The sequence below is a fragment of the Nomia melanderi genome, chromosome 3 (genome assembly GCF_051020985.1).
Source record: "Nomia melanderi isolate GNS246 chromosome 3, iyNomMela1, whole genome shotgun sequence".
Classification (NCBI taxonomy): domain Eukaryota; kingdom Metazoa; phylum Arthropoda; class Insecta; order Hymenoptera; family Halictidae; genus Nomia; species Nomia melanderi.
Genome location: NC_135001.1, coordinates 13,391,903 through 13,412,387, shown reverse-complemented (window position 1 = coordinate 13,412,387; position 20,485 = coordinate 13,391,903). Strand labels below are relative to the sequence as shown.

The window sequence follows — 20,485 nt, the reverse complement described above, 5'->3', positions numbered from 1 at the left end:
TTGTAGACTTTAAATTGTTTACTGAAGTGTTCTAACGAAACCTAAAACTTCTCCAACACTTGCAGATTCATTTTCATTTGGTTTTGTTTGCGGTGAGATTTGAATACTCATTTGTAAATTTAAGCTAGTTGGTTGGCAATTGAAGTTTTGCATTAGCTTGATATGCAATTTTTAATAATATCTAGTAATATATAAAAGAGATTTTACTAACTATGAAAAATATTGTACTCGTGAAATTGTATTCGATTTCATTCAACTTTCCGTTTTATGAATTTCTAAAAAGTTCTGCAGGCTATGTATATACGAGTAATAAAAGTCAACAGTCCATTAACTTTGGCAAAGTAATGTTGTACCAAACACTGGTGATAGAAGTCGCGCGCGTGACTAGATTAGAGTAGGGGACTCTTCCTCTATTTGTATGTACATCTTTCTCTCTTTATTGGCAGAAGCTTCGCCCTCGGGATTCATTTTATAGCAGGTAATCCGCCAGCTAAAGCCAAGTAAATATTTCTTATATGTACGAAATACTTAAAGAATTAAGCATTCATTAAGCAGACAGACTTTTTGCCAGTCAAAACATTCTTTTGAACATTTTTTTCATTCCTTTAGTCCATCCTGAGATTTTTTATTTTATACGGCATAATTTTTCTTTTAAATTGAACTTAACTTAAATAAATAGAGCTTGAAAGTCGGGCTTGAATTAAATAAGTGAGACTTTTAACATTAAAACTAATACAATTATAAACTGCGCGTGTCAATATTTTCTCAACTTTCCGTTCGTTCATCGCTAGTGTCATTAAACATCTTAGAAATATTGCATTTTTACTTCTTATAAATAACAAGTTGAAATAAATAAAGATTTTAAAAACTCTTCAGTGGTTACAACACTGTCACATGAAGCATTAAATAGCAGCGGAAATAGTAAGACATAATAAAAGAATAATAAAACAATAGTGAAAAATAGTAAAGAATGGAAAAAATAGTAAAAAATAGTATAAAATAGTACAAAAATAACAAAAATAGAGATAGTGAAACAGTAAAAAGGAAGTGTTGATTAATGTTGTTTCGGATATCGCTAATTCAATGATTTCTGTTAACATCTCATTAAAAATAATATAGCCTTGGTGCACGTAATACTGGAAGCAAACGTATTTGCACAATGATAAAAATTACGGACATGTCATTATTCAAGTTATACTGAAAATTTCAATGAACGTCTATCCATATGCGTTTTACACGTGTCGTTTCTTTGGCAAAATATTTATTTTATGCATTCTTTTATCACACATGAAGATAACACTGCGTCATCCGTCAACACGGTGTTAAGATTCATCAAAACATTCGTAAACCGAGGATCTTGTAGTTAAGAAGATGCAGCTTTATTCTTACTTACTTCGAGTAAGTGAAACAAACGTGTTTAATAAATTATTGCATTGATTTAAGTAGACTTAAGTATAAAGTAAGTAATACAAATTTTCTTAAATTTGTAAAAAAGTTTTCACTTTATTTACATTTTTTACCGTGGTTTCGAAGGCAATATTATAATAATAATATTTTACTCTTTTTCTAAGTTTCTAAAACATATTCCTACACAGAGATTTTAATTGATAATGTCCAGAATGTTTTCCTATATGTTTTGCAAATTCAAAAATTCAACGTGAAAGTAAGCCATATAGTGGATATAGATATGACCTTTAATATTCGATTACACCACTATATAATAAGTGTTCGGCGCGCACAATGTTTTTTAAACTTTAAATTTCAAAGTTAATTATATGTACGTTTCGAGCGGCAAATTAATGGCACTCGAATATTTGGGGTTGGTGCAAATCAGACCACACTTAATTTTAAAAATAAAATTTAATATTAAACTTAATATTTTGGTACAGTATTGTTGCACGAGCGTTTGTTTGATGCTTACTGCTCGAAGAATTTACAAGAACTGGTGAGTGTCAAAAAAAAAAATATTCTTAACGGGACTTCAATGATCTTTCATCTTAGGTATCGGTTAAGGTAAGCAGTAATAAGGGATGACCTGTAATCCCTTGATCTACCTGAAGTTTTCAGTTAGGCAAGGCCAGATCGAAGGCACAAAAAAATAGAAAATCCCGAAATTGTCAAGGTGGTACATGTCTTTACTTCGGAAAGTATAATTTCTGTCTAACGGTCTCCTCGAACAATGATGCTTCCCAACATAGCTTGCATCTCGCCGGGAACCAAACATAATATCCGAAACATATTGTTACAACGTAACAATAAGGTTAGAACAATTTTCATGTAACTTTTCATCAACATAATTTTCCACCCCATAATTCTTTAGAGTACATATTTAAATAAAAGAACCACGCTGGTGGAATGAAAACTTCAATGCAGTTGTTACAAAATCATTTTCTTACCGAATAACGCTAAATACATCGAAACATTATTATATTAAAAAATTCGGTCACATTAGCATGATAATATAAGAAATTTAAAGTAATGTAAAAAATAATATTTATGAGAAATATGACGGAACTATATGGACAATTGTTTCGATTATTACCTCTAATTTACGACGAAGCATTAACCGAACGTGCTGAAAATAAATGAGTTCATTGGCGTAGACAGTTCGAATATTTTGTTTCAATAAAATATTGTCATATATCCCACGAACATTCTGAATAATTTAGGATCCATATAAAATACCTATCAAATGCACGGTATAGGAACATAGCATACCTTACCTTCTTATAATTGAAACTTGCATATTTTAACCTGTATATTCCTCGCTATTTATTATTTCGCGAAAATATCAGTAAATTATAAATGCATAAAGGCAAATATCTATCCGTTTCGAATAGAAAATATATACATATTTTATTTTATTTATGCATTTGAGTAACAAATGTCTAGTACAAAAAAGGAAGCGATATAAACGAAGTGTAAAGAGTCTACAAAGATAGAATTTCACAATAGAATAAATAATACGATAATAAATTTCACCCAGCAATTAGTTTAGTAACTGGCCCTTTAAATCGATCTAAATAATAATTAACTATTTAAATATAATATCTAATATTTAATCATCCTCAACCGTTTCGGGGCTCGAGACCGCAGAAATTACTCGTTTCCAAGTATGACGATTAATTAAGGGAGCTGTTCAGCGGAGAGATGCAAAAGCACGTGGAACCATAAGCGGCAGCATTATACAATCGAAGCTGATTTGCCCGTTACGGTGCGTGCATACGAGGCACTCGGAGATATTGAAAACGAGAGTTCCAATCTATCCGCTGTTTCTCCTCTCGCGCGGCCGACCCGACCCCCTCGTGAAGGAAAGTGTAACACACCGAAGACTGTGCCAGAGAATAGAGAAATGAAAGTGGTCGACTGTCAATGGACCGCGGAGTTCATGCACGAAGTCGACATTTAACGGTAATTAAGAGTGCGTACGAACGTACCAGCGAACAGACGTTGCTACAAGCTGTTTCCTCGTGTTCATCGCGATATTCGTTCAACAAACATGCTACACGGGACCATACGGTCACGGTTTTTTGCCATTTTTTTCCTTTTCGTGAGTTTGTAAATCAGTTTGTAAATCAAGTTCGTAAATAATCTAAGCAAGCTTGTCGGGATTTTCTAATCGATGGGAGCGCGAACACCTCAATATTTCGAAACAAAATGAAATGAATTTACAACAGTTAAAAAGAACGGTGCATATAATGTCCATATAAGGATTGATTCCATTAAGAGATTGCATACATATGTATGTATGTAGTCTAAAGAGGATCGACATTTTCCCTTTCGATTAATAAGTTTGCAGAAGTGAGGACTTCAAGTTACACAGGAAAGAGAAGAAACTATTATATAGTCTCTGCGCTAGAATATCTCAGAAACTGAAGAATCCATTTAATTAGTTTCAAATACTTGTTATAGATAACACAGGATAACAGAGGTAATAGAAGAGACACTCTTTTTCGGGTAATAATTGCATTTTTCAGTGTAAATGTCGATTTATAACTTGAAGTAAGTAACATACTATTAACAATAATTATACATGAATGTTCACTTACAAAGTCTCTTTTAAATATTAATTTAACGCTAAACGTACCGCGACCGATCAAATGACCGGGTTTAAAATGTGTCTTAATTATATTACCTGCTTAATCAGTTTTCAATTTTTGTCTTTTCTTTTGTTTCTGTTTCCGCTAAGAAAGATTTATCGTCTAACTTGTTTACCTTTGTTTTATGACCAATTATTTGGATGGTTACGATAAGAGTAGGCATATATAAAGTGCTGGTACGTTCACCGTTGCCAATTATTGTTTTAAATAAAACCTACTAAATAAAAGAAACTTTAAATGATTATTTACATTGTAAATATCAGATTACATTACTCGAGATAACTTCTCGCTTACGAAGCTTTAATACAATAATTGAATTGAATTGCATTAGTATTATTGCACGTTCATCTAGCTGAATATCACCACATTAGATGGGATTATTTATAATATAGAAATGTTTTCAAATAATCATCGTTTAATTGAGTGAACTATAGTAATTCTATTTGGGTTCACCGGTGACTCTCATGGCACTCAACGTGTTAAAAAATTGAATAAAAACTCTTCAACCATTAATTACTAATTTTGAAAATACCATTAAGTAATTGTCGATAGATAAAATAGTAACACACTGTCGATCCGATTAAAATTTCTTACCCTGACTTCCAATACTATCAACTTAAATAAACTGTTTCCGAGATAATCGTAATGCAACTACACGAGAATGTGCGCATAAATGTAGCTTGTCCAGGCGAGTTCATAAAACTGAACATTTGCGAACGGTACGAACACTTTGAAATAATAATTATTACATAACGTCTAATTTTATTCACGGCACTAACGCCAAGCACTTCATATTGGTAGAACGGCTTACGTATCATCAGATGTAAATTGCGTTCTCGGAACGCGAGTTTTATTTATCCATTGTGACGGACATTACGGTCTCGATTTGCTAACACAGTGTAATTATTTCGGTAAACGAGAATCGGAAACCCGCATGGCATTCACACGTGTACAGGTTTTTATCGTACGAGACGAGGCTGACGCATCGCACGTGCTTAGTTTACCAATCTCTACTTGCAATTTTATTTCGAACGGGAGCACAGACGATTTCAAATCGAACCATAACCGAGCAATTTTGGATATCGGGCTGTCCCTCTTTCGTGATATGAAAGATAATGGTTGACACGTTCGCGACCACGGTCAAATTTGAAATACTCTTACGCCGTGCCTTTCTTGCAAGTGTTTCACCTGATACACCTGACCCCCCTGATTTACGCGAAAATACATTCCATCTAGATTCGTTTCACAAGAATGAAAGTCACGTGAATAAAGTCTGTCAGTGCAAAAGTAGAAATATTGGAAATAAAAAATAAACATTTATTTCAAAGAGCTGAACAATGAAAATAAGGAAAAATTAAAAGTGCACAGGGACAAGGGGAATCGGCCGCACTCTCCATCTTGGTCCTTCGAAGAAACACAGTAGCCGATTTGTTGTCTGCGGGATTCGTGAAACAAAAACTTCTAGGAAAATATATTTTCTGGCCGCGTAAGAATTTATTTGCTTGTAAGTAATAAGGAGCAAGTTTACTTGTGTAGGTGCAGCGTAGGAGAGTTTTCGGGAAAAGCCGACAGTAAGTGATAAATTTTACAATAAAATGCATGGCTGTAAAACTGTTAAAGGAGCGGTTGTATTTATACACCTACGAAAGATATGACAATAACAAACTCTCGACATGCTCCTATAACCGTTACATGTCTATGTTTGTATAATAACACTTCCGGCTTGCAAAATAGCCTTTATTTAACAGAAAAATTCGAGATTTAATCGCACTCCTCAGCGTCGTGGCCAGTGATACGGGTTCGAGGAGTGTGTAACTTTTATTTTCGAAACCCGGAGCCGACTGATTGTTTAGTAAACACTTTCATTCCTGTTGAAAACGTGAAGCGTGTTCTTGCCACGTATCATGGCGGCTCTAATTTGTCGGGAATGAAGCGTGCGATTAAGAAAGGAGAAATTAAAACTGACGCAAACTCTACAAAAAGAATGTAAGTTAGAAGAAGGAAAGCAGGTTATACATTTATGTACATAGTTGCTTCGCTATTCTTCAATTGTTCGTATAATACACAGGGGCGTGCCAAAGGGATTTGCCGACCGGGTACTATCATTTATTGGCGTCTCCTTAAACAATTGAAAAATATCATTATGATCTTTCAAGAGTTTTCTGTTTATTGCATTGGCATGTTGTTTTGCATTAAAGTTTATATAAGTTTGAAATCTTCGTAATACCAATACATATTCCTGTTGATAAGAACTTCGAATGTTGCATTATAAACGAATATCAATCGTTCGAAGTCGACAGTCCAGGAGATACGAATACTTTCGTGACTCACTGTATATAATATAGTTATATTAATATATCAATATATTATATTTTAAGCCTTAGATATACTGTAAATTCATAATTTTTCAGAATGAAAAAATTTGATGTGTACCGCGTAAAGCAATCGTAATTTCTGATATTAAATTTGATTACTGTAGCAAGGTTAATGATGATAATTAACAACTACAAAACTTCTTCCTACCGAACACATAACAACCTTTAACAAATCGTGATTGACCAAAACCTTTGGCAATTAATGTTCACGCAACGACTAAGTAGTATTTCTTTAATTACTTCTTCTCTCTTACTTCTGTCTCTGTAATTACTTCTTTGACAAGCCTTGCGGAAGTTGTTTTTTTTTATGCAAGATCCTCTCGTCTCCGTTACTAATCGATTGGAAACATTTACATTCACGTGAACAAGATTTCTTCACGTAAGACTTCACAAGATCTTTTCCGTCGCACAGGGTTTACGTGAATAATTAGTTAGTGACGGTTATTTGTAATGCTTAAGCGGAAGAAGTAAAACAATGATTGTTACGTTCGAAATAAAAGTACATTGAAACAATACTCGAAGTAATTGCACCTTAGCATCTTACGCAATTAAAGGTACACTCAAAGAAAGCGTACCTAATTATTACCAACCATTGAAATTTTCAACATTTTGAGCAGAACCTAGTAATTATCGTAACTTCCTTCTTTCTTTACAGTGCGTCTGATTGACATAATATTAATTATTTCCTTTCAATGTCTCGTCACATTGAACATACCAATTAATTATTTCTAAACTGCACGAATCTGTACGAATTTATATACATAAATTATAAAAAGATAGAAGGTAAGTAAAAGAAATCAATGGAAATTTTATTTTCTTCACTATCGATTTCAATTCATTAAAAGTGAGATTAAAGTGTACTAAATTTTATTGCTGCCTGTATTATGTAAGTTTGCCATGATTTTTATATCCTATAAATATATAAAATTCTATGGCCCACTTATTATCTCTAATGAGATTTTATTCCTTGATTGTAGTGTCGTTCGAGCGAAATCATTGTCTGTTTCAAACTAAAATAACGAACGGTGGAAAGTTACACAAACGATCTACAATCGATATTCGAGAAAGGCAACTTTTCGTAAACGTTCGAACGGTAAATTGGGTTATACCGAATAAGCGTGACATTTCTTGTTGAATCTTACTACCGTTACCACTAAATGACCAATCAGAATTTTTTCGATGTTCGTTTCCCCTTCCTGTATGGTGTCTACATTTGCAGTTGCTTGTTCCTATAACATCGTTCTATACCTACGTTACGTTACTATTAAATATATGTATAATATGAATGCCAGAATATATACACAAGATTAAACATAAATTTTGTATTGAAAAATAGAAATTTATATTCTAAATATAAATTATTATAAATAAAAATGAACTATATACGTTTTATATTGTAAACATAAATTGTTATTTCTTACTTATATATTAATTATATATATTTCTTAAATAATCAAGAAAATATTTCTATCCTTTATAATTACTTTGAAATCATTTTTTACTGAAATTAATTATTTATAATATGGTAATAGATGATCATTAAAAGAACAAAAATTTTAAATTATAGGATAAAGTTTTGTTTCTACAACAAATTTCTCGGGAAGTATTACAAAATATATAGCATACTGTGTTGCAGAATTCATAAAATACATTAAAACCTATTAGTATCTATTATATATTAGTATCTATTTACTATTTATGTGAAATACGCTGACTGATGATAATGTTGATACTCTGTGTGTACTTGATTATAACATAATACACTTCTAAGAATCTTAATTCACATACTAATGCACGTATCTCAATTTATGGTTAGAATCATCATTTTTTACTTTTTCGCTTAGTATTACTAGTATCTGCACGTTGAACTATTGTACTAATATTTAAAACATTCAAATTTTATATGTACAATATAAATATCCTTCTTTTTGTCCCTCTTTTAATTATAAAAACAACTTATATTACAATAAAACCGATTCCTGTAATAGTTCTTTATTAGTGGACAGCACATTTTATTTGTTTATGATAAATATAATAGCAAAAAACATCATACAGAAGAAACTTTTAAAAAAATGTGGAATTCTGTTATTTTACTCGATTCGGATTTCTATTTAATTCCTGTTTCTAAAATTAGCTTCAGAAAACTCTAATTATGCGTAAAAGCCCACAGTCTATTCATTAACATTCAAACATTCATTAGCAGCTAAGATAAACGACTAGTATAAGTGAGTTTTATCGTATCGCGATATATTTGGATAACATTTTATTTCATTTATCCACTTTGTACTATCCAGTTTTTATGACTAAATCTTCACGTTCGTTTGCCTGCAACTATATGTAACACGGTAATCGCCAAAGCGACGCGACGCCCATATAGCCTCCATAAAATTAGAGTGATATATTTAATAAAACGGAAACTGGAAAGACAAGATTTACAACATTGATTATTCATTTAATCCTTTTAGAATCCATCTAAATTAAGATACACATTAATTGTATTATCTAAAAGAAATTCAAGAGCTCAAATCATAGGCTTAAAACACAAAACAGCGAAACCAGAAACTTATTTTACAAAAATTCAAAATTTCAGCTGTAAAATAACAGAAATAGCAATAAAATATCTTTAATTATATTGATTAAAATTTATATCTGACGGGGTTAACCTCCTCGATTCTCATAAATACCAAAAAAAAATTTGGTTCACTTGATATGTTGCAAGAAAAATTAACTTCCAAGCTGTGATGCAAAATTACGTAATATTAAAGAATTTTAATTATAATAATACACAACCTATATATAATATAGTTATAACCTATATATAATACAACCGATTGCACTCGAGAGGTGACTCTTAATCACCACTTGATTCGTACAGCAAAATTACAAAGTCTTATGTACAATACTCACCGGAAAATATTGAATATTTCTAGTGTAAAACTTTCGAGTGCAAAGGGATAAGACAGTAGTATAATAATATTATTATGATGTATCTAATAATTTAGAACATCAAGCCATCTTTTCCTTAAATAAGTGAAACAAAAGATCGAACAGAGGACGGAATCTGCTTGAAATATGTAGTCATTCGGGAATAATCCGAATGATACGATCGCAAAAGGAAATTATCGGAGAAAGGTTCCTCGAAAAACTTACGTCATTTATGGTTGAAATGAGCGGTGGTGCGTTGATCGAATGCACGATCTTCCAGAGTCTTCATTTTTCCATCGTTGTAACCGTCGAGATCTTCTGTATCATCACGGTGACAACAAGGATCGAAAGTAGCACTGACACGCACGAGCAACGCGTGAAAAAGACAAAGGAAACGGCCACGAATGGAATCAGGAACGTTCTACAGCGAAGCGAGGGTGAAGTTGCTCGATGTAATCGTATGATCTTCTCTCCACTCGGTAAATTTGTTCGCGTTAAAAGACCTTACTTCCGGTGTAATACCAGTGCACACCAATTTCGTGATCACTGCACATCAACACACTGGCGGTTTCTTCTCCGTGCGGTCGCCGTGGAACGTGGGACTAGACATGTTTCAGGAAAACCGCAATTATTGAGAATGAGTCGACGAATAAATACCCTTTCAATCATTCTTGTTCTTGTTTGATTAAGGTGAAAAAAACTAGAATAATCTCGTATACGCAAATTCGGTTGGCGACGGAAAATCTGAGTCGGTAATTGCATTGAAAACCGGAGAAAACAGCGTTTGCGATATGCGTTCACCAAAACCTGTTGAATCGGTCGTATACAATGACCGAAATTTCTATAACAACGCTATGATTTATGAAGAAATATTAATATATCTCATGAAATTTGACGAGTTGCCAATCTGGAATTTCGTGTGCAATTCTGTATGTTTATTATGGGACGATTTGTGTCGTACGACTTTATATCTTTTGTTTGTAAACATAGAATGGCCACTCGTGATGAAATTCAATGCGACATTTATGTAGGAACATTCGCGTTTATTTAGTTTTATCTCGGCAGTTACTGAAGAAATGTCTCAGTTATCCGTAATACAGTATTTCGAAAACATCAATTTGTAGGATGTCTACAAGAATGAATTCAGAGCAACGTATAGGCATGTTAGAGGACTGCTTGATTATGTTTATTGAACAAACTCACGAAGAAAATGTTGTCTATACTTTTACGCTTCTAAAAAGATGCTGGAGTAGTTTCGACAAAAGAATTCGTAACTTATGAAGTGACCAGCTTGTTATTCCGACTTAAATACAGCAGAAAATTTGTAAAGAATTTTATTAAGAGCTATATATAAGAAGGGGAGTAGTACATCAACCTAAAGGGACTCGAACAGGCGATTAGATTTGAGTGGAGTAAAATGTGTGATGCAAAATTACAAAAATTAATTTGTTGTATAGAAAATTGAATGTTCGAAGTGATTAAACATAATGGTGGTATTACAACATGTTATAAATATAATTTGTATGTTCTTTATAGTACTTTAATACAGTGTTCCTATAGAAATTTCGCTACTTTTCTGTAGATTAAATTATTATATATAATTTATAATAAGAACGTAACGGTTTTGTTAGTTCTGAGAGCATGTTTCTTTTTCTGCATCCTTCTGCTATTATTTCCTGATCACCAATCACTTACACTAACAACTTACATAACATTTTTTATTGTAAATAGTTGTGTTCTTATAGAAATTTCTCCCACTGTACTGTGGATATTCATGCAAATGTACGGTTTCGAAGATTAATTTGCAACGATGCGAGTTTTGTAGAAATTAATTTTTCATAAACATTTATCACAGATAGATCGAATACCTAATTAGAAGAAATAATTCTATAATTTAAAAACGCTCTGACAAATAATAATTAAGAAGAATCAATGTCTCAATTTCAGAAAATGATAGAAGAATTAGATTAATTCGAATTTCCTTCACTTGACAGATGTCCACAATTTAATTCCGTCAGTAATGTTAATTGATCAAGTAATATGTTGAAGAGATTCAATAGAAAGTGAACGAAACCTTCTTAAACATTTTATTGGGGATACTTATGTACACACTAGCGTTCAAATATCTATATTATCACTTGCAGATTGTGTAATTATATTAAAGAAAATAAATATTTTCTTATATTTTTAATAAATGTTATTTCACACATTTTTAATAATTCCGACGCGAATGATCAGTAACTTTTTCCTACATTCAAATTTATTCTCTCACTGAATCGATGATGCAAAGTTGTGTCTGCAAGCACGTTTAAGTCTTATGTCATTTTTATTTTTTACTGGTACATTTACTTTAGGTGTTTTAAAGTTATTCCAGTATCACGTGTACCAAATATAAATGTTTTTAACGATCTGTAGGATATACATGCATATAGAAATATTGTAAATTAATTTAAGTTTAAGAACATCTCAGCAAATTTGATTCGTAACTTTATTTTAATGAAATTGGTACTTTAAGATAGCTTCAGGATAAAAAAAGAAAAAAAATAGTATAGTAACGTATTCATAAGAACTAAACTCAGCTATATAAATCTCTACTATATATTTAATACTCAACTCACGTATATTTTCGTTAATCCTTATAAAGTATTCGTGTCGTCATTTATATACCAATGATTCTTTTCTTTCAAAAATTACCATATATCGGTACACGTGTATCAACAATAATGAAAATAACACATTTAACAGTAAAGTCTGTTAACAACTGAAACTTAACTATAAGAACAAAATACTAAAAATAATATTAAATTAAAATTCAACAGATAGAAAGTAATTTTGCAATAACATATTTTTAATTAATGTTTTTCTTACTATTTTTAATCACAGAAGATAAGTTTCAATGATAAACAATTATATAACATAAAAAATATTTAATTATATAATTTATATTTATTAAAACTATTTAATTTATATTTTAAAAAAATTGTGATTTATTATCTATTAATAGACTTTAAATAAAAGTTAATTAATATAAGCTCGAAGTATAACGAAGCATCTAAATTGATGATATTAGTTTAAAAAATATGTAAATTGACGAACACATGTACATATAAAGATCCTTTTGCTTCAAAAAAAAGTATATACTGTATACTATTATGTAAATAAATCAGTTTAGTGTGCCATTTAGCTTAACCACTCTCAACACTAAAAGATAACTATTCAAAATAACTTGACTAATTATGATGGCAATGAAAAACTCCATGTAAAGTAAACATTGATAAATTAGGTTTTGGTAAGCGAAATACTATTTCTCAAAAATACCACATGCACTCCTTTCTTCTCGTTAATTATTTGACATTTAATTAATTACTTTTGAGACCGTGTACATTTTCTCAAATAATATGTAGTATTTTAAAATGTATAACAATAGGATATACATTTTCTTCACTTTATTCTACAATTCTCAAATATAAGAATTGATTAAACTGCAATAATAAACACCACCTACATTTATTTGATATTAGAACGACATAAGATAACACAAATTTAAGAATAATTACTTTACAAGTTTCATTATTAGACTTCAGGCCTTATGACGTTTTTAATACTCGCAAACATGTAAAAAACGATAAATCAATATATTGTAGTCATGTTCGAAAAAGTTTATGAGTTCATGATTTTATTGTCGTAATAGTGACGTCTATAGTCAATTTGATTTCGTCTAAAAAAAATTCAATAAAAGTTTATATTTGCATAAAAATCCACAGTTAATTTGTTATTACGTGATATATATATGAAAACAGTCAGAAGAATTTCGATAATTGTACGAAAATGGAAGTGAAAATGTATGTAGGTGTTAAGTATCATGCAATCATCATTAAATGCCTGGAATTTAGATCGTTTAAAAACTTAATCTAATATTAATCTAGAACTTAATCTAGAATCTAATTTAGAATCGTTTTGATTGCATACTGTGAACTTGAGTCACACTCAATAATATTTTTCATTAGTTTCATACTCAATTAACTATTTTTTGTAGAACTGTTGAAAGCAAACAAAATGACTGTATCTAAGATTTTAGTGTTAATGAGGTAAGCAATCAGCCGCATAAGACCTTCCACTTACAATAATCTCTCACTGTTTAATAGGTACACATACTTAACCATTGCATGGTAAGAGTGGCCATACGTTACGTCAAATAAACAAAACATTTGTTTACCAATATGTGTAAACATTGATAATTAAAAACTTATTCATCGGGTGGTGTAATATTGTAATAAAGTAAGTGTAAATAATAATTGAATTTAGATAATGATTTAGATACGAATAGTAATAGGTTAATTCAATCTCACAATGGCTTAATTAAAAGAGTTCGAAACATCTGACCAACTGCATTTGAACTTATTTTTACAAGTTTGTTTTAAACAACGTATTATTAATTATTTAAACCTTCAGAACAATCACATATAACTTTACCATTATTTTCAAATTACACGTTAACATTTAACACAATATATCATTTCAAAGAATACTAATATTATTTTTCAGACAAATGTACTCATAAATTATATAAAATATAAAAACAAAGATTTGAAGATCAATTTCTGTCACGTGGATTACAAACAGAAAAAAGAACCAATGTAACACATGTTCGGTAAGAATTGAATGATCCTTTATTACGGGACATTTTAAACAGTATACAACAGTTAAAAGTATTCAAAAATCTATATTCAATCATGATCATCGAAAGTTCTAAAATATCATGATGTGCCTTGGTTGCAATACGATTGGAATCTATGTTTCTCCTGTTGCTATCGCTTTCCATTTTATTTATTCGTAGCAAAGCGATCGTGGCTACCATGTGTTACCGGAATGCAACAAACGAGGTTCACTGGCAAGTTATCGAGGTTCTACCGTGAGGCAGGTTACCACGAGTGACAACATCGGAGGTTTAGCAACGGCTGTGAAACTCCCGCTTCCTGACACCAGAACCGCGTCTTGGGAGCCCGAACGCGTTCACCGTCAAAGTTTCATATTCACCTTAGACAGACTAAACAAAATAACCTGCATACACAACCATTTGATTCTGATATTTCTTTGAAAAGCAATATCATTGTCAAACTAATTTTCAAATATCAATTTCGAAGATACAAGCGAGAATAAAAATAATATTAGATGATTACATCAGTTCATACAGTCTTTGCAGCACTTTATTGTTATTCCGATTCTTATATCTTTAACTCCTTCTCCTATAGTATCTTGTTAGACTCGTGACGAAAATTCTTAACCGAATTCGAGGAATCTAAATATTATTTCTTTACTTTTAATATAACTTAAATATCACTTTTCTATTATCAATCTTTAACCTTTCGAGTACACGTAGAAACAGGATAAGTGTAGAATTCTTTTCTTCTTCTACTAAATTGTTAACGATAAAGTAGTTTTATCGGGCACGCTTGTGAAAAAAATTATAGGACAAGGGATTAAACGTTCAAATGATCAATGGTAGTTTTAACAATCTTTTCTGAATGTTATACGAACAAAATTGTTGCAGTAGTTATTTTAAGTCACTTATGCTTACATTTCGACTACTGAAATTGAATTTTCGAAGTAAATTCAGAAATACAATTTTAGGTTGTATTGCATGTTGTCCCATATTGTCAAATGGAAATAATTTTTAACGAGTTGTCAAGCTAAAAATGGTACATTAGACACGAATTCCTTCCAAACTGACGTTAACCGTCAAATACCGTAAATACATCGAAAGCAAATAAAACGTACAAACACTAAGCACCAATACGATCATACCAAGAATACCTGACAATTTTGTCCAACTATTCTACAGTCCTTCTAGAGCGAAGTATTCGACATAGCCACGCATCCTCGAACGCATATTCGCATTCATAAATCTCATTAATCACCGTATGGGAAAGACAACGACGGACAGCTGTCGCAAAGACAACCAGCAGGATATGCAAGTACACCGATCTCAAAAAACGTACTCAGAAACAGTCAGGTGTACTCAACGAAACACAGTGAACGCATCCTTTTCTCCGGTTTTCCATCGTTCTCCGTCCAGCTCGATATCTGGCACAAGTGCACCGTACGCCGTGCACATACGGAGGACGTGCACTTTCGCTGTCGTTCCGCGGCGAACTAAGTCTGATCCTGGCACAGTGCTGAGTATCCTTACGCGCAACGTATTCCCCGGTATCCTGAAGCAAGCCTGCCGCGAATGTCAGCACCAGTTGGCCTCCTTTCTATTCCGTTTCCTTCCTTCGTTTCGAAATCGAAAAACGAAAAAAAGAGGGAAAACAAGAAGAAGAAGAAGAAGAAGAAGAAGTAGAAGAAGAAGCTGAAGATGATGATGACGAAGAAGAAGGAAGAAGAAGGAAGAAGAAACGATTCGTACGAGCACCAAGTTTTCAAGCGCTTCTCTCTCTCGACCCGGAAGTTTTCGCGCTACGTAGACTCGAACTGGCGGGCATTTCTTCGCGCGTCACCCTCGCGACACCCTCGCACCGAAAACTCCGCAACCCCTGGCAGCTCCTCGATCAGACGTCGTCCCGGGGTTCGATCGTCAAAGGACCCGGGCTCGGTTCGCTCTCGCGCGCGGTATACACGGGGTTGTGAGACGCAAAAGGCGGCGGAGAGCACCGCGGGATTGGAAATTAATGCGAATGCGCGAGCGGACTCGGTCTAACTGCGGCCGACGATACCCGTCGACGTCGGTAGCAAAAGTAGAAGGTGGGGAACGGAACCCGGGAACGGGGACCACTCGGCACTGGCGATTGTGATTGTTGCACGGCCGTACACGTACCGTGCATGCTACGGGCAGAAGGTTGCCTCAGCGCCGATCACTACGCTACTGGCCATCCGTTCGTTTCAAAATCGGGAAAGTCACCGATCCGGGAGAGGTTGTCCTTCTCGAAACCCTCTTTCGGTACCGATGGCCTCAGTCGCTTTGCACGCCGACGATCGAGTTTCTGCCGATTACGTTGACATCCCCGCTTCCTCGCGTTCCTCTTGATAACTCCGCTGCCAATCGGTTTGGCTGTCTTTCGACAGCCGGAGCTTCGTGGTGTTCAGCTGACGTGGCTGTCAGTTGACAAGTAAATGTTGGTGGTTTGAGAAAAATGGGAAACGAAGCTGATCCAATTGATCGTGGTCGAAGGAACGAGTTGCACTGCGATGGATGCAGTGATTTTTATGTATTTTTGGATAGTTAACTGTGGGGGAATTTTAGGATATGTGTCACGATGAAGTTTTGGGAAATTGCTACCTATATTTGTTTCGATTTGTTGCTGTTTCGTTTGCGGAAAATGTATTAATAAAATAAACCAAGGTAGTAAAGGTTCTCCGGAATTAGGTGTTCAAGGATTAACGTTTCGCGAATAAAGATTTGTTAACAAGTTATTCGATAACAATTAAGTCGGGGAAAATAGAAGTAATACAAGCTACATTTTCTTGAAAATTGAGACATTAGTGAAACCATGCTGTTTGTATAGACAGATACAGGTACTAATTTATACAATGAGTGTAGGAACTACTTAAGTCCTTTGCTTACGTAAGCACGCCTTTGTAAAATTAATTCAAGATAATGTGGAATTCTAAGAATCCAATAATCATTATACCTTCCCTGTTTATATACAGAAATTACAGTTTTTTCCCAGACTGCATATCTATACAAATAATTTAAAGAGATACATAAAACACTAATTATGTAAATAAATGAACACCAGAAATATTCTCTTATTACACCGACTATAAGGATTACACATTAATCACATTAAACACTCGATAGTTAGAATGTTGAACAATTTTTTAATCAGAAATCCTTGCTGCCTTTTGTTGAGAATTCCCATTCTTTTGTAGGTCTTGAAAATAGTAAAATGGACTAAAATAAAAAAGATAATTGAATAAATATAAATATAAATTTCTACTTTCTGAAACAAAACTACACCCAATCCTCGATTTACACGAAAATCTGTTCCACATGGATTCGCTTTACACGAATGAAAATCGCGTAAACAGAGTCTGTTGGTGCAAGACAAACCAAGATATTGAAAACAAAAGCTGGCATAAGTTTTAAAGGTACACCTTTATTTCGCATAGCCAAACAAAAGAAATAATAGCAATGACATTTCAAAAATCAAAAGTACCTTTTACTCGGTGTTACTAAATTCAGATCACGCGTAAGAACTACCGCGTAAATAGTGTTCTAATCTACCGTGTAAAAAGGAGACTCGCATAAACAAAGTCCGCATAAATCGAGAGTCTAGTGTATATTTCTTAACACTAACCGTACCGGCACTTTTCCTATCATAACCAGTCAAATAATTGACTATTAAATGAAGGTAAACAAATGGAATCAGAAACGAAAGGGAAGACAAACATTCAAAAACTGATTAATTCGACAATGTAAAATTGATATAATATTATAATGATCGAAAGACAACGCAGAATTGTAAATCCGGTCATTTGATCGATTCCCGGTGCGGTTAGTGTTAAGAAAATCTGTTAAAATGTGTGTCAGAATTTTCATAAGGATTACATGTTAATCCCATTAAACGCTCGACAGTCCGAGTGTTAATCCACCGAACGCGTCGCGTTAGAATTGCTCCATTCGAACCCCTACCCCGCGCGTTCGCGTGTTCTCAACGGTACCAGACGCCCCACGTTCGCCAAGGGAAAAGCAAGAACGACATTGCGGATCGGACGGCCGGAAGAATCTCTAGACTCCGCGTGCCGGACCGAATCTCTCGCAATTAGGTTTAAGTTTAGTCTTGACGAGTCCGCGTCGAGCCTAGCCAAGAGAAAATGTGTATCCTGTCCAGCCAAGGGGAAGAGAAAAATCTCGCTCGTGTATCCGAGCGAGGGACAAAGAGCCACGCGAGCGGAGAAGGGAAACGAACCGGAGACTTGCGATTAGAGGCGATCGTTTTCCGGTTTTCCGTTCGCGAGCTATAAACTGCCGGCTGCTCGCTCCTGCTTTTTCCTTCCTGCTCGCTCTTTCGACCGGGCCCAGCGCGGCGCGTTCCGTTGCTCGGATCAGCTCGCCTCGTGAGAGGGAAAGTATTTTATACCACGCTTGGCTTGGCAAGAGAAAGGGGACACGGTTCGCTCCTAATTTCTGTTTTAAGTCGGTGAACCTATATATTGTGGCCGAGCGTGTAACTCGACTCGCTGGCTGGCTGGCTGCCTGGCTGGCCTGTAGGTGCTTACCTACGCGAACCAGAGAATACGGTTCGTACGGCGTGCAGTGTGTTCCACACACTGGCCTATGGTACAGGCGGCATTATTATCGTTCATATCGTCTCGTAATGGCTTCGGCTGCGATACCAGCGAGCGCAAAACGAATGAAAGAAAGGAACAGGCCGAGCGAGCGACGCGGACGAGAACGGGCCGCGTTCCTGTCGGCGAGACGAGGATGCAGCCTCTTGACTAAAAGTGAAATCGTCTGTACACCGACTTGTATCATAGCCGTTATTATATGTTATGCCAGGCTTCGGACGACTTGAAACCACGATTACACCAGCTGCGCCGGGCTACGCGAACGCGTGCGCGACCGGATATCGCGTCCCGCATCCGTTTCATCGGGAAGTAGGTAAGGATCGTCGCCGGCGAAACCGAAAATAACGCTGGCGATTACTTGCCCGTGAATACGCTCGATCCTACCGAGAAATCCGTATATTGTTTCCAGCTGGTAGCCCGGGTAAACACAAGACGCAGGTATCTGCGTTAATTACAAAAGTGAAAGTATGGGTCATTTACGATGCTAGAGACTGTGTATGGATATACACGCGTATATGAAATAAAAAGAAATCTGGCTGCCTCTTCTTTCTATTCCCTTTACGTAATTGCTCCTGATGCTCTTCCTGCGTTTCGATTATTCACGCGGTGGGACCGGGATATTCTAGTAATGAGAGCCTTGAATTATTTTATTTCTTAACGCTAGATTTAAGGACGTTTACTGTATAATTTTATCTATTGTTCTTAGAAAAATTGATATTCGGTCATTTAGATTTTAGGAATTAGAGGTTTAAAAGTAGACAATTAGGATACACATCTGTGTAAATGCATGAATAAAAATCGATCCAAACATTTACTAAGTAACGTTTATAACATTCGGTGTGAGTCAAATTGACTTGTTCCGAAAATCTAGTGTTAAAGTCCTCTGGTGATCATTTGTTTGAAGCGAAAAATATAAATTGAAGTTTGAAGTAATTTTTTATGCATTATATTCGAATATCTTTGCATAACAACTTTAAAGGTAAGTTAGAAATGGTGTCTTTACTTTGTGTCTACTTATAATATATTATTTTTCAATTGCTTTTTATTTGCATTAATGATTCAAAAAGATGAATAATCTGTAATTAAACGATGGAAATATTGAATACTTTTAAAATTATTAATACCTTATTTATTGTTCCATTAGAAAAATTAAATGAAAAGATTATTTTTTTTTTAGGTTGTATAATTGTATCGCATAGAAGCGTATTACATATCACATATCACAATTATTTTCATACAAATAGATCCTTTTAAATCAGACTTTTTGTTACTTCAATATTTATTTTGTTATTGTACGTTAAATGCTGACTAACAAAGGTATACGACAATCTAACATTGCTTTCGTTTCCAAAAATTCTTTTTTTTTAAATTGAACTAATTCAATCCTAATTTTTCATTTATTAAGAATTATATTCCTTTTATAAATCAATGTAAAGAAGAATAAAATCACCAAAAAACATTCGTTAAACAAAGGCTGTATCACTCTAATAATTTACATTAAGAAGTCATAATAATAATTTCAAAGCAATATTAAAAGTCACGTGTTTGAAGATTATTATAACTATGAGTTTTTAAAAAATGTTACGCTCGTTACGATCATAGATGACACCACTGAGGTAAACGTGTATTATTTCGTTTGATACGCGATCACAGGCTTACAAGTCAATGTCGAACGCCTCGACAACTTACTCAACGTACATCCATGTTGGTTGGGTTGCCATTGTCAAGGAGTTTTTTAATCGTAAATAACTTTCAATTAATTTATGAAAATTAAATTTTAATATTTTCTATATG

The 20,485-nt window shown here is 33.9% G+C and overlaps 1 protein-coding gene across 9 annotated transcripts in view; it reads right to left on the bottom strand.

The window, feature by feature from the left end:
* sona (sol narae metalloprotease) overlaps nt 1–16,334 on the bottom strand; it is a 115,047-nt gene extending 98,713 nt beyond the window's left edge. Inside the window, exons 1-3 of one of the 9 annotated variants that reach the window (XM_031990332.2) lie at nt 15,810–16,157; nt 15,591–15,673; nt 9,626–10,002 (exon numbers count right to left, since the gene is read on the bottom strand). The gene's annotated coding sequence lies outside the window, so the exon portion shown is untranslated. The other 8 variants (XM_031990336.2, XM_031990340.2, XM_031990330.2 and 5 more) reach the window with 8 other exon arrangements.
* Between the last annotated feature and the right edge of the window lie 4,151 nt (nt 16,335–20,485).